At 34.3% G+C, this 16217-nt stretch overlaps 1 non-coding gene across 1 annotated transcript; it reads left to right on the top strand.

Annotated features, from left to right (window-relative positions):
- The first annotated feature begins 11682 nt into the window (after positions 1-11682).
- On the top strand, positions 11683-11789 carry LOC128279837 (small nucleolar RNA R71). The gene has a single exon (XR_008270030.1). It is a non-coding gene; the product is annotated as a small nucleolar RNA R71 (small nucleolar RNA).
- Positions 11790-16217: the final 4428 nt, after the last annotated feature.

The raw sequence follows: 16217 nt of genomic DNA, 5'->3' as shown, positions 1-16217 counted from the left end.
CAAAATCAGCCATTTTTCTTCTCCATGCTGCCGAAATTCTCTTATCACCATAGCTAGGATTTTCAAGATTTCCAAGCTCAATAGTAAGTGCTCCCAAGCCCCGTTTTTAATGATCTTTGTATTTTTGAAATTTTGGTAGCATGTTCTCTTCATTTCTACCCATATTTCATGCTAGGATTCACGTTTAAAAATTTACCCATGCATGAGTTGCTTGTATTTTGATGGATTATAGAGGAATATGAAAGTTGAATGTGTGTTAAACTTCTTTTCCTTGGTGATTTCCATGAAAAACCCTTATAAGGACCTTTTTGCAAAAGTTGTAAAATGTGTGGTAGAATGTGATAATAATGGAAAATGTGGGCTACCATAAGAAGTAAAAGTGTTTGGCTAGGCTTGGGTAAGGAAGAAATTGCATGTGTTTCATTATACGAGCCTAGGGACTAAATCGTAAAAATGTGAAAGGTTAGGGGCAAAACGGTCATTTGGACTAGGGGTAGATATTAAACTTGAAATGTATAATGTAGTGTACTAATGAGTTAATTTTGTGGATATAGACCCCGACGAACAAATTTCGGAGGTCGATCGAGGTAAATACAAGGTTTCGGAATAACTGAAACACAACTCCGAAACAAGTACCAGGTAAGTTAGGATAACTTAAAGTAAACACCTAATATGCATAACTGTATTATTTACAAATGCATGATGATTGCATTTATTATTGGCATGAAATATCATGAAATGCATATTTGATGGCAACATGTGAAAAATGTCTTGGTTGAGGTTGACAAAGGGAATTTGATGGTAACCAGTAATTACATGTGATTTGAGATCTTGCATGTGTTGCAGTAAGGATTTAGCCCGAGATAATCCGTTAATCTCAATTATGAAAAGGATCTAGCCCGGACGGGTGTTCCATGAGTGATAGAACCCACCGAAGAATATGTGTGCATTATGGATTTAGCCCTGACGGGTAATCCAATTAGGGTCTGAATTTAGCCTGGACTGGTAATTCAGATCCGAGCTCAGTAAGGGTGTATGTCTATAAGGGATTTAGCCTGGACTAGTAATCCGACATCACCTTATGAGTTCATGATATGGGGAATTTAGCCTGGACTGGTAATCCTCCCATAAGATGTAAGGTTCGCGGGAGTGCATATATGTGAAATGATCATTCGTAAGAATTGACGGATAATGGGTATTCCATCGAGATTTCCTAAAAACTCAATGGGATTAATATGATGTATGTCAATAAGATGATGAATGGTGAGCTCATCTAAATAAATTATATGATGTTTTGTTATGTTACTAACTCATTGATTGAGTACATGTGATAGGGAATCATCTCACAATTGATGATTTCATGATTTAAATATGGATGTATGCTAAATACTCGGTAAGTTTACTTTCCGGTTATTTGAGCTTACTAAGCATGAAAATGCTTACCCGTCTCTTTTTCCCTATCTCACAGAGCTCAAGGACTCCTAATGTAATATCCTGAAATAGGGCTTAATCGAAATAGTGGTTTCGTGACCACAAATCCGAGATAGAAATAATTATTTTATAATTATTTTGATGATTATGATATGATTGCATGATTGTGTGAAAATTTCGTGATGAAATTCTATGCCTAAAGTGCTTAAATTGAAAGTAGGGACTAAATCGAATAAGTTGCAAAACTTGCATTCTAGAAGTTTTTAGTATGAAATTGTTTTGGAATATTAATGAGGAGGTCTTAAATAGAAATTTGACCAATTTTAAGTTCATGAACAAAATTAGGACATGGAAGGAATTTTTGGAAAGTTTAGTTGTGACAACCCAAATTAGGGCCTAATCGGAATAGTGGTTTCATGACCACAAAGTCGAGATAGAAATAATTGTTTTATAATTATTTTGGGGTTTATGATATGATTGCATGATTTTGTGAAAATTTCGTGATGAAATTCTATGCCTAAAGTGCTTAAATTGAAAGTAGGGACTAAATCGAATAAGTTACAAAATTTGCATCTCGGAAGTTTTAGTATGAAATTGTTTTGGAATATTAATTAGGAGGTCTTAAATAGCAATTTGACCAATTTTAAGTTCATGGACAAAATTAGGACATGGAAGGAATTTTTGAAAGTTTAGTAAGGAGGGCATTTTGGTCATTTGGATATTAAATGAAATAAAATGGGAAAAATAACACAAAATTGATCATCATCCCCTTAGTTGCTGCCGAATTCTCCCTCTCTCCATAGCTAGGGTTTCTTCAATTTTCAAGCTCCATAGTAAGTGATTCCAAGCCCGCTTTTAATGTTCTTTACGCTTTTGGAATCCTAAAGCTCGATTAAGCTTATGCTAGTAATAATTTAACCTAGGGTTCATATTTGGAAAAATACCCATAGGTGAAATTTGTGTATTTTGATGTTTTATGATAGAATATGAGGTTTTAAATTATGTTAAATAACTTGTGCTACTCGGTTTTAAGTGAAAACGAGTAAAAGCAAGATAATCCAGAAAATACCTATTGTTCATAACTATATGATAGAGTGAGAATTTGATGTTGTTGTAGAAGAGAAAATGTTCAGCATATCATAAAACATAAGAATAAGGGCTGAAATTAAATTCCGAGCCTAGGGAAAAATTGTAATTTTGTAAAAGTTAGGGGGCAAAAATGTAATTTTTCCATGATGTGATTTTTGGATTGAAATAAATAGTATGAGTATTAAATGAGCTAAATGTGTTATTATAGATCAAGAAAGACGCGGAATTGATCTCGAACGGGGGAAGGAAAAAGTTTTGGACTAAATTGCAAAATTTCCACATTTTGCACCAAGGTAAGTTTGTATGTAAATATTACAATAATTTCATGTACATTCTTATATTTCAGCCTATTATATAAATATACTAGCTGATGTTAAAATGTAAATCGACTATTGGAAGAATGGAAATAAATATAGAGAGAGAGATCCCGGTTGAACAATCGGAGAGATCGAATGAAATAGAGGGAGCGTAGCTAGGTCACATGTATGATGCTGAGTGCACATCATGTGTACAAGAAAGCTACGAGACACCTCAGTAGTAGCTAGGTCACATGTGTGATACGAGATGTATCCCATGTAGACAAGAGAGCTACGTGAAAGATAAATGTTGCTAGGTCGCATGCGTGATTCCAAGTGAAGGACACCATGTAGACAAGAGAGCTACGTGAAAGATAAATGTAGCTAGGTCGCATGCGTGATTCCAAGTGAAGGACACCATGTAGACAAGAGAGCTACGAGACAAATCGGTTAGGTCGCATGAGTGGTACTAAGTGTTCACCATGTGTACAAGAGAGCCGAACTAAACGAAGTATGATGGTGGGGTGTGTCTTTGAAACCATTAAATATCGAGGATTGATCCGAATTGTTCAACGGGATGGTTTTGTGGTGATATTGTGGTTTGGACCTACACTTATGGTGAATGAAATGTGGTGAAAATGATTTGTGGTATATACATATATAAGATAAAATGAGGTTAGCATAAAGAATGTGTGAAAGAGTGAAATTAGCATTAAAACTGTTTTTAGATGGTAGCAGTGACGTGATTTTGAAAAATCACCAAAAATAGGAGGAATATAATTAGAGGTTGAATGAGATGTGAAATTAAATTTTAATGAGTCTACTTTCATATAAAAGAAACAGAGCAAGCAAAGGAATTCTATATTTTGAGATATTTACAATTGTATGTGACTTGCTCAGGATGAATACGTGATCCCCTGTTCCAACTTTGAAAAATAATTAAAAATTGTACAAATAAAATTAAGAAATATAGTTTACATGCCTAAATTCCTTATTGAGACTAGTTTTAAATTAAATAGACTTCAGGGTTGTTTGAATTGTGTACTGAGATAAATTCAATTCGTAGTGAACAGAGGTCAGATCAGTCGAGCTGTGTAATAGGGGAAACTTTAACTAATAAACTGTACTAATCGGCTGAACCAAAAATTATAGAAAAAAATTATAAAAAAGCTTTGTGAGTCTAGATTCAGGGAAATTTTACGGATTTGAATTTTGAGTTTTGTAACTCGAGTTATGATTTATTTAGTAAATATGACGCAGCAGAGACAGCTTAATCAAAGTGGAATGAATAGTGAAGTTAAAGTAGATATACTTGAATTGTTGTGTAAACATGTTAGATTCTTTAATTAGTATTTACATACTTACTTACTAAGCTATAAGCTTACTTTGTTTCTCTCTTTTGTCTTATAGTGTCCTTCGCTTGCTCAGAGTTAAGGATCGTGAAGATCTACCCGCACTATCATACTTTAGGGTATTTGAACTAAACGTTTTGAATTATGGCATGTATAGTAGGCTTAATTATTTTGTTACGTGTCATATTTGTCTAGGTTTAAAATATTAGTTACAAGATTTCGACCAGCTACTTTGTACAAGCCATTAAAGTTGGCTAATATTGTTCAAGACATATGTTATACGATGCACTATCAAATTGGATGACATATTTATATCTCGGTTATGCTTAATGGTATGTGTTATGTTCTGGTAATACCTTGTATCCTGTTCCGGCGACGATAACGGGTAAGGGGTGTTACATTAGTAGTAAGGGTATTTTGGTTATTTAGTTATTAAAATGAATTAAAAACAAAATTAAAAGCCAATTTTTGTCCATCTTCTTCATTAGGCCGAAATTTCAAGGGTTCTCCATAGTTAGGGTTTGTTTCAAGCTTCCAAGCTCCATAGTAAGTGATTCCAAGCCTTGTTTTTAATGTTCTTTACGTTTTTGGAATCCCGGTAGCTCGATTAAGCTTATGTTAGCAATAATTCAACCTAGGCTTTATATTTGGAAAAATACCCATAGGTGAAATTTGTGTATTTTGATGTTTTATGATAGAATATGGGGTTTTAAATTATGTTAGACAACTTGTGCTACTCGGTTTTGAGTGAAAACGAGTAAAAAGGCTTAATCGACAAAAATACCTAATAGTCACAAGTATATGTTAGAGCAAGAATTTGATGTTGCCATAGAAGGGAAAAATGATCAGCATGTTATAAAACATAATAATAAGGAATAAAGTTTAATTCCCGAGCCTAGGGCAAAAGTGTAATTATGCAAAAGTTTAGGGGCAAAAGTGTAATTTTTCCAAAGTTTGTATTAAATGTTGTTTTGATGAATGTATGTATTAAATAAGATTAATTTGGCATTATAGATCAAGAGAAACGAGATTCAAGTCGCGATCGAGGAAAAGAAAAGATTGTGGACTAAATTGCAAAATCTTTATATTTTGGTACCAAGGTAAGTTCATGTGTAAATGTAGTAACATAATTGTCATTTTAAGCAATTTAATGTTGTTTATATGATATGTGCTGATTATTATCATGAAATATTATGCTTGGTGGTTATTGTTGAATAATATGTAATTATGTGAATTACTTGATGAGTATGAACTATCACCGAAGTATCGATTTCGATATTCCGTGGAAGACGGAAAAGATGTGTGATCGAGGAAAATGCCCGTTTAAACCTTAGGAATAGATTAGGATACAAGTGACATGTCACTAGGATGGTTGAGCATCCGAACTCGTTGAGTTGAGTCCGAGTTCACTTATGGATGCGAATGTCTGAACTCGTTGAGTTGAGTCCGAGTTCGTGAGATGTAACTAGGCATCCGAACTCATTGAGTTGAGTCCGAGTTCGCTTATGGGCGGGTTACATAGTAGCTTGGCTACATATGTGGCACTTATGTGCAAATTATCCGTGTATCCGAGTTGTATTCCGATGTGTTCAATGGGTGAAATTTCTAGTGAAATGGAAGAACACTTAAGATGCAAGCGACGTTTTGGTAAGTGTTGTGAAATGGACACTTTGGACAGGTATGTTATTAACCCTCGGGTTGAAAATAGATACAACAACGATAAGGTGGTAAGATGATGAATGATGTTTAGAAATGTGATATATGTTTTGGTGATACCATGCTAAAGTTGTTTGGTATATTTGTATTGTTATGTTACTTGTTATTTACATATGAACTTACTAAGCATTTATGCTTACTCCCTCCTCTTTATTTACTATAGTTTTGAACAAGCCAGCTCGGGAATCGGGACAGGTCGAAGGTTCGATCACACTATCTAAAGGACTTTCATCTGGGTAAATGGCTTGTAAAACTTAAGTATGGCATGTATAGCAATATACTTATTTTGTGTAAATAATTTTATGATATAGCCATGATTGGTTGAGAAAATGTTTGATATTGATAAGTCATGGTGATGGCTAATTTAGATCATGTTTGATATTATGGAAGTTTAATAGGTTATCTAGTTCATAAAAATTCATGGAAAGATGAAACTTGCCTTAAAACAGAATATTGCTGCAGCAATGACATGAATTTGAAAAATCACTAAAAATAGTATAAATGGAATTAAATGATGAGTAAGTTATGAAATTTAAGCTTAATGAGTCTATTTTCATGTGGATTGAACAAAACAGGTATATAAATTATATTTTATGAGATATTTAAACTTTTGTGAAACAGGGCCAGAGTGATTTCTAGATCCCCTCTTCTGACTTTAAAAATTCATAATAAATTTTAAAAAATAATTAGAAGTTTTTATTTATATGTACAGATTCCTTATTGAGTATAGTTTTAAGAGAAAGAAACCTCATAGTCATTTAAATTCTGTATAGATAGATATATGATTCGTAATACACATACGTCAGAGCAGTTGAACCCTGAAATAGGGGATACTTTAACTAATAAAATGTACTAATTGGTCCAACCAAAAATTCTATAAAAAAATTAGTAAATAGATATATAAGTCTAGATTTAGGAAAAATTTACGGATCTTGATTTCGAGTTTTGTAACTCGAGATATGATTTTTCTTGTAACTGTGACGCGGGTAGTTAGAAAGCTGTGAATGTAGAAACAAATGATTTGAAGTTCTTAATTTGATAAATTATGTTCGGTAACCCCTCAAGCTTGACTCCGGCGACGGTTTCGGGCGTGGGGGCGTTACACATAAGGACTAGAAGACGATTAGAGAGTCGACACACTATCAACTAGTCAAGCTTTGGTATAAAGACATTTTTATTTTGTTCAATAGCATGTATAGGATTTTTGAGCATTTTGTTATATGTGCCATCTGATTTTCCAAATGAAGGCATGTAAAAATGTATCTATCTTTTTGTATATGGCCATTGGATTTGGCTTAATTGAAGTAGGCCATGACCTACAAATCTATGCATATATATACTCTTATATGAAGGGTTGTTATAATTGGCAATGAGTTACCAAAACGAGCCAAATTTTGAATGCGTTACGATAACATGGAAACCCATAAGTATAATGTAACGCCCCGTACCCGAGACCGTTACCGGAGTCGAACACGGGGTGTTAACGGACTTAATTCATTTGCTTACACAGTTCATTTTAAAATTTCCAGACAAGCTGGCTAACTGCATCACAGTCACTTTAAAAATCATATCTTGAGTTCCAAAACTTGAAAACTGATTCCGTAAATTTTTCCTGAAACTAGACTCATATAACCATCTATAAATTTTTTTCTAGAATTTTTGGTCGGGTCAATTAGTACAGTTTATTAATTAAAGTCTCCCCTGTTTCAGGGTTCGACTACTCTGACCTTCATGCATTACAACTTATATATCTCCCTATACAGGGCTTCAATACTTATTCCATTTGTTTCTAATGAAACTAGACTCAAAAAGGAATCTGTACATATAGAGCATGACTTCTAATTATCTCTGGTTAATTTATAGTGAATTTCCAAAGTCAGAACAGGGGATCCAGAAATCACTCTGGTCCTGTTTCACAAAAACTTAAACATCTCATAAAATACGGCTCATATGGTCATTCCGTTTCTTTCATATGAAAATAGACTCATCAAGATTCGATTACATAATTTATTCATTATTTAATTAAATTTTTACTATTTTTAGTGATTTTTCAAACTCACACCACTGCTGCTGTCAGCATCTAGTTTAAGGTAAATTTCACCTATTTCATAGTTTTCCATGAATCAACTAGCCATTTGTCATACATAGCACCAAAATGATCGTGATTAACCATTCCAATGGCTAATCATTACCAAGCATTTCCATACCACTCAATGAACAATATACAAAATGATTATAATGCTATGCTCAAAATATATATAAGCCATTTTCGCATGGCTATCCGAATATATACATTACCAAAAGGTACTTGATTAACAACAAAGGTCAGTCCTATACATGCCATTATCAAAGTTCAACTAAAAGAGTACCAAAAGGGCTTTGATAGTGTGGACGACTTCGACTTTGACACTCCCGAGTCCGATAGCTGACGAACAAAATCTATAAAACAGAGAATCAAAGCAACAGAATAAGCATTTTAATGCTTAGTAAGTTTAAGTAATGAAATTATTTACGACTAAAGTATAGCGTTCATATGACTAAATGAATAATTGCATATACGCATATTCCCAAAATCATACTTACTTCACGCTTCAACCAGTATATTCATACACAGGGGATCAAACCTAACTAAGGCCGGAAGTTTGTTAATCAATTGAGCGAATACTATTTAAAAGGAATCAACTTTCCGATGCATATACGAAACATACCTTATCGTTTGGATTTTATGAGCGTATTAATTGAAATTATTACAGCAAGATCGCTCATTTCCAAACCCAAGTACCTTCGGGATTTAGCCGGATATAACAACTCGCACAAATGCCTTCGGGACTTAGCCCGGATATAGTAACTCGCACAAATGCCTTCGGGACTCAGCCCGGATATAGTAACTCGCACAAATGCCTTCGGGACTTAACCCGGATATAGTCACTAGCACAAATGCCTTCGGATCTTAGTCCGGTTATCATCCGAATAATCATGCACATATATCAATAAATCATAACACATCTATATTTCATTTTCATTACTAGAATTCAAACACAAGACACTTATCAACTATTACCATTTTCGGCTCAATAGCCACATACAAAGGGCATGATTTTGATTCGTTTTATAACATGATCTCTATACGCATTCGGCTGCCCGTCATAAGTATAAGCCAATTACCTCAATATATAATTCAAGTAGAATCATTATATCACCGTTTATTTGTTATGCTTATATGTCATGACTTAATCAAATCATAAACTAAGTTCCATTACTCGAAGACTTACCTCGGATGTTGTCGAACGACTTCAACGGCTATTCAATTACTTTTTCCTTTCCTTTATCAGATTTAGTTCCCCTTTGCTCTTGAGCTTAATTTAACAAATAAATTGATTTAATCATTTTGAACATCAAAGAGAAACTCAAGGTACTTAACCCATATATACATTAGACATTAGAGTCATATATATATGAAATCATGAATCAAATTCAACATATTAGCCAATATTCTCCTTTAGCCGATTATCTAAGTCAAGATAAAATCATCAATATGCTTACCTATAGCCGAATGTGCAACATCAATCTATCACTATCACCTACATCCTTAATTAAAGGCCGAATATATGCAACATCAATCTATGTATTCATTCATGTGGTCGAATATACATATTCCAATATGATATCATTTCCATTTCATTTAACACTTAACATTTACCACATATCAATTAACCAATTTTGTTTATAATTACAAAACTCTTCATCTATTCATGCTCTCATATTCGGTCATCCATACCTATACTAACCATATAACTAAATAATTTTAAGTTTAAACATAAATACAACATTTTAGCACCATGGCCGAACACCTCATGAAGTTGCTAAGACCCATCCTTTTCAAATTCTCACACACTCACATCCAATCCTTTTTATTAAGCACTCAAACTCAATCATCTTCATGCCTCATCACCACAACATCAAACACCAACCAAGAAAGACAACATCCATGGCGGGTATCATCTCCATCAAATAGCAAAAAAATTTAAACCATGGGCTAGGTAGAATTCAAACTAACAACTAAAATATGCATGAATTTCATGGAATAACATCAAACATACCTCAACCTAGTTACAAGCATGGCCGAACTTCTTCAAACCTTTCTTTCTTTCTTTTACTTGGTTTTTCGACCAAAAAGAACCAAACTCTCACTTTGTTTTCATCACCCCCCAATTTCCATTACTTTATTACTAACCTTTTATTTTATTATTTCTAACACAAAATATTAACACAAAATGTTTATAATATGTTTTAACCCATAGCATGGCCGGCCACTACCTAAAATTTTGGGTAATTTGACATGCAAGTACAAGCATTTTCTAACATGCATTAATAGATCCTTATAGATTAACCTATCACATTTCAAAAGTGTCACACATAAGTCCTATTAACTAAATTCACATGCAATCGACTAAATCGAAGCTTAAAACTTTCACACATTCATATTCACATATTTTAGACAATAAATATTATATTCAAATACTTCGGTGACTCGGTTTAACGGTCCCAAAACCACTTTCCGACTAGGGTCAATTTAGGGCTGTCACATATAAAATGGGAAATAACCTTTCACGTTTGAAACCAATGATATGAGGTTTCCATACAACAAGCTTTATCAAGACCATCTACAAGTGTATAACTATGTTTTATTTTGAATTTGGTAACCACTAAGCCTAAGTAGTAGAAAGGATGACTAAAGGCTTGGAAAATAACCTATTAGGGTCCACATGGTTAGACACACGGGCGTTTGTCTAGGCCGTGTGTGACACACGGCTCCCTCCCATGGGTGTGTGCTATGGCCGTGTGTCCCCTGCACTTAAAATTTTAAGTTAGTATCGGACACGGATAGGTCACACGGGCGTGTGCCATAGCCGTGTCCCAAAGTCAGTATTGAACACGGGCAGGCCATACGGGCGTGTGTCATGGCCGTGTTTAAAAGTTACTATTGCCCACGGACTAAGGGCATGGGCGTGCCCCAAGTCACACGGGCGTGTGAGTCCACACAGCCCATCCATACGGGCGTGTGACACTTTAAGATAAGGAAAATTTTCTGAAGTGCCTAAGGTTTATTGAACGTGCCCGAATTTGTCCCGCACTGCCTCTAGGTATGTTACAGGCCTTGAAGGCCTATATAAGGGACGAGATATTCATGGTTGAAAGGTTTTAAATTTGAGCAAAAAATTGCGATTCAAATAGTGTGTTACAAGTGTAAAGCCCCAGTAATGCCTCGAACCTTATCCCGGCGTCGGATTCGGGTGAGGGGTGTTACAAGTTGTGACATTTTATTTCCTTAACCACCCCAAGAAAATTTTGGATGATTCCTCCATCCTAAATTATAGCTACTGCTATAGGGGTTATTTTGAGGTCTAGAATTATTACCCATAAAGTCGACTTGCTCATTCTCCATGTTAGACTTGAATGGTGAATATTCTAAATTAATCATCCTCGCTCTAGTCGTATTGCATTGCATTACCAAATTCCCATGCTTAGAAAAATTCAAACCATTAATTTTTGTACCAAGAGCTTCAACCTGACTTGCCAACATAGAAATTCCATCAATATCAAAAACTTCAACTGCCTTAGCAAGGTTTACTCTCGTAACCTGTCACTGATAAGTTTCCAATGTCATCTCCTTAATAAACTCTTAAGTTACCTTAGGTGTTTTATTATTCAATGTTTTGCCAACTGCTGCATCAATCATCTGTATAGTTGAAGGGTTCAAACCATTGTAAAAATTTTGATCTTGGAGCCACAAAGGTAGTCCGTGATGAGAACACTTTCTCAACAAATCTTTAAATCTCTCCCATGTATCGTAAAGCGTCTCAATATCAAATTGAACAAAAGAAAAGATATCATTCCTCAACTTAGTTGTTTTAGTCAGTGGAAAATATTTCAACAAAAATTTTTTAGTCATCTGAACCCAAGTCATGATAGAACCCCATGGAAGTGAATTCAACCACTATTTTGGCTTGATCCTAAAAGAAAATACGAACAACCGTAAGCGTATGGCATCATCAGTAACACCTTTAATCTTGAAAGTGTCGTAGATCTCTAAAACTTAGCTAAATGAGCATTCAGATCTTCATCTTTTAACCCATCAAACTGAACATACTGCTACAACATCTAAATAATGTTCAGCTTAATCTCAAAATTGTTTGTAGCAATAGTTGATCTGACGATACTCGATTCAGCCCCAATCAAAGTGGGCTTAGCATAGTCTTACATAGTTCGAGGAGCAGGATATGCAGGAGGTTGTTGATTATTTTGATTATCATATATCTCCATAGTAATATCCTTTTGCTCTTGATCTTCTATTCAAATCTGATGACCTTGTTTTGCTTCTCTAACTTTTTTCAACTTTCTGCGAGCAGTCTTTTCGATCTTACTGTAAAAACTAATGGTTCCAATGGGTTGCCTCTAGTCATAAACCAAAAAAACTGTAAGAATCAAACTAAAGAAAAATAAAAATGTAACAATTGAATTTAAAAAATATTAAAATTAAAAATAAAAAATGACAAAATTAATAGAAATAAAGTTTTTTTAATATTCTAGTCCCTGACAACGGCACCAAAAACATGATGTCCATGAAACTACCTAAAATTTTGAGTAAGGCAAGTGCACCTATCAATTAATAGTGTAGCTACAATGAGTAAAAATATCACTCTTACGAAAACTAAAAGTACCAGTAATTATCATCTTTCTATTATTTAACCAAATAATTTGAGTGATTGATTAAAAACTAAAATTAACTAACTTCACTAACTAACGAACACAACAAAAAGCAAAACAGGAAAATAACCGAGTAACAACCAAAAAGCAAAACAATGCCAAATAAAGACTTCACCTGGACTTCACTTGTCACTATCAATCTAAATTATGCAATTTCTTTACTTAGTAACTTGATTCATAGGAATCTCTGAATTATGCTAATTTCTCTTTCGAGAGTAAAAGCAACTAACTCAAGGTTGATTAATTGAAATTTCTTTCTAATTAAAATCCCTATTATCACATTAACTCATGCTATGGATTCCCCTATTAGATTTGACTCTTATCTAGTTGATTTATCTTGTCCTATTTCTAGGATTGCATGCAACTCCACTCAATTACGCAAGATCTACTCTGCAACAGGGTCTTTTACTCCTTTGATTTAAGCACATCAAAAATGGATCAAAAATCCAAAAATATTAAACAAAGAATTAAGCATACATAGTTGAAAATAAGAAACTAAATATTTATTGCATAAAATAAAAATCAAATGACAGAATCCATCCTAAGGTTCATCTCCCTAGGTATTTAGAAAATTAGTTCATGCTTGAAAATAAAAACATCCAAGATACAGTATAACCGAAAGAAATAAAGAAACTCATTATAATCTCTTAAGAAATCAAATGGAAATCTTCAATCTTGATAGAAATCTACTTCAGAATCGGCTTCAATAATGTTTTTTGAGTTGGTTTCTTGAATATTGTATGATGGTTCTCTCACATCTTCTTATTTTTGTCATATATACATTTAGAATACTCGAAAAACCTAAAAATCACGATTTTCCACAATTCAAAGTGCAAATCTACGAAATTGACACGGCCTTGTGGAATGGTTCAGCCTGTCTAGCTCATGTAACTTGCTCCGACTTTCTAGTTTTCACTCATTTTGCTCCTAAATCTCTATTAAGTATAAAAACATGAATCTAAATGAGTGGTAGCATAAAATTCACAATTAACAACAAATAATCACCCAAAAACGCATTAAGAATGAGATTAAAACATGTTAATTTTAGCATTTATCAACTATTACTCTTCAAGAAATATCTAAATACAATAGTGCAACAATATACATTAAATAAAATTGAAAACAAAGAAAATTCTCACATAATCACTCGAAAGAATGCTCACCAAGAAGCCTCGAAGTAGTCTATTTATAGGCTAAGATTAGCACCTTCTCTTAGTAGCTGAGTAGATAAATCAACATTTAAAATAAAGGAATTATTTACACAAAAATATCTATTTTGACTAGGGAAACAAAGCCTTCAACAATAAACAATATTCAAAGAAGACTTTACCGACGAATATTGTAACACCCCTTACCCGTATTCAACACCAAAACAGGGTACGAGGCATTACCGGACTAACGTTGCAAGCGAACATACAAATCGAGTCATAAATTTGCATCTAAATTAAAAACCATTTGTACTAAATCATAAAGTCCCTAATGTGAGCCTATGAGGCCCAAAACATGCTTTGGAAGTGGTTCGGGAGTAAACCGATAACTCAAGAAATTTTTACAAAACTTAGAAACTTTTTTCCATGTACAGGGGTCACACGCCCGTGTGGTTTGGGACACACCTATGTGGCAGGCCATGTGGTCACACATGCCTGTGTCCCTCACTCGTGTAACTCTCTGTTTTGCAAAGCATGAACAAATTGAAGTCATACGGCCAAGCCACACGCCCGTGTGCTAGGCCGTGTGATTAATTAATTTTCATAAAATAGGTGTAGACTTCACACGGTCAAGACACACACCCATGCTTGAGGCTGTGTCCCTCACATGGCTGAGACACACGCCTGTGTCTCTGCCCATTTGCTCAATTCTGAACATTCTGTTTCTTAAAAATTTAGGTGCAAGGGACACACGGCCAAATCACATGCCCATGGAACAGGCCATGTGTCACACATGGCCTAGACACACGCCCGTGTGTCTACCCATGTGGATGAAATAAGGGCTATTTACCAAGCCATTTGCCACCCTCATTTACATATACACATACACAAATTTAATGGCATAAACCCTGGTATACTTAGGCAACCAAAACATCTACAATCATGGCCAACTCAAGTCAATGCAATACCTTCATCTATCATGCTCATGACATTCCATTATGCCAAATCAAACATACCAATTTCACATTCAAGAACATCTCTAAGACTACTTTCAATTTGCATTGACTTATCAAGATAACCAATCATACAAATAAACCAAACTCATCCATTTCATAATAAGTCATTAAGCCACAATCAACATTTAGCAAATCAATATAAACCACTTCACGAAAGGGCCATTAGCATATACATGCATATATATATATATGATCTTACAATCAATTTAACCAAAATAAGCCCATTTACATGGCCAAATACCAAATCAAGCCTTTGACAATTACAAGCCTATACATTTGGCCAAAATCATGATGACACATATAACAAAATGACCAAGTCCCTATACATGCCATATACTCAAAATGTTTAAAATCATCGATACCCAAAATGAGAGTTTGATAGTGTGATACTATCTTCGACGATCTCCAATCCGAGCTAGCTTGGTAACACTATAAAACATGGGAAAATAAAACGGAGTAAGCTATATAACTTCGTAAGCTCGTATGAAAGGAATAACCAAATCTTATCATACATTTAACTTTCAAGTAATTATAATATAAGATAATGTAATTTACCATAATCTCATGACCATAATTCATTGCATCACAAACTTACCTTGAAATCATTATTTCACGAATTTAATAATCATAAGCTTTATGTACATACCTGTACCATCTCGAAATAATTTCATACTTATTCTCATCATTGACATACCTAACAAACCACTCGGAATAATAATATTGGATACTCGGGAAATCTTGCACACAAGGTGCCACATATGTAGCCGCTGCTACCTCTATCTCATAACACATATATGCTCGTTCTCGAGCCATCAACGGGCCTACTCACACAAGTTGTCAGTCAAGACATAGCTACACGGTGCTACTCACATAAGTTGTCAAGTAATCGCAACATATGCCAGTATACTCAGCCATCGGTAGGACGTACAGGACCAGCACCCAGATCACATAACATAATACCCTAGTGACATGTCACTTGTATCCTAATCTATTCCTAAGGTTCGATTGGGATTTCTCGCTTGCCAAAACATCGTCAAATGTGTCTGTAGAGTCGATTTCACAATTCATGCATAAATTAAAGCATTTAAAATACAATTTTAACAAAGTTTATTAACATAGAACTTACCTCGGTTACAAAAACAACAAAAAGGATCTATCATCAATTACTTTGTTTTTCCTCGATCTAGACCCAAACTTTGTTTTTCTTGATCTATAATATCACATTTAACTCATTTAATCATCAAGCTATTCAATTCAGCCCAAAACTATATTATGAAAAATTACATTTTTACCCCTAACATTTCAACATTTCATAATTTAGTCCCTAGGCTCGTAAAATGAATTTCTTTCAATTTCATCACAACCCAAGCTTAGCCGGATATTACTTGTACTCATAACAGC

Source organism: Gossypium arboreum, chromosome 8, assembly GCF_025698485.1.
Source record: "Gossypium arboreum isolate Shixiya-1 chromosome 8, ASM2569848v2, whole genome shotgun sequence".
NCBI lineage: Eukaryota > Viridiplantae > Streptophyta > Magnoliopsida > Malvales > Malvaceae > Gossypium > Gossypium arboreum.
Note: the sequence above shows the minus strand (reverse complement) of the source record. Positions and strands in the feature narration are given on the sequence as shown.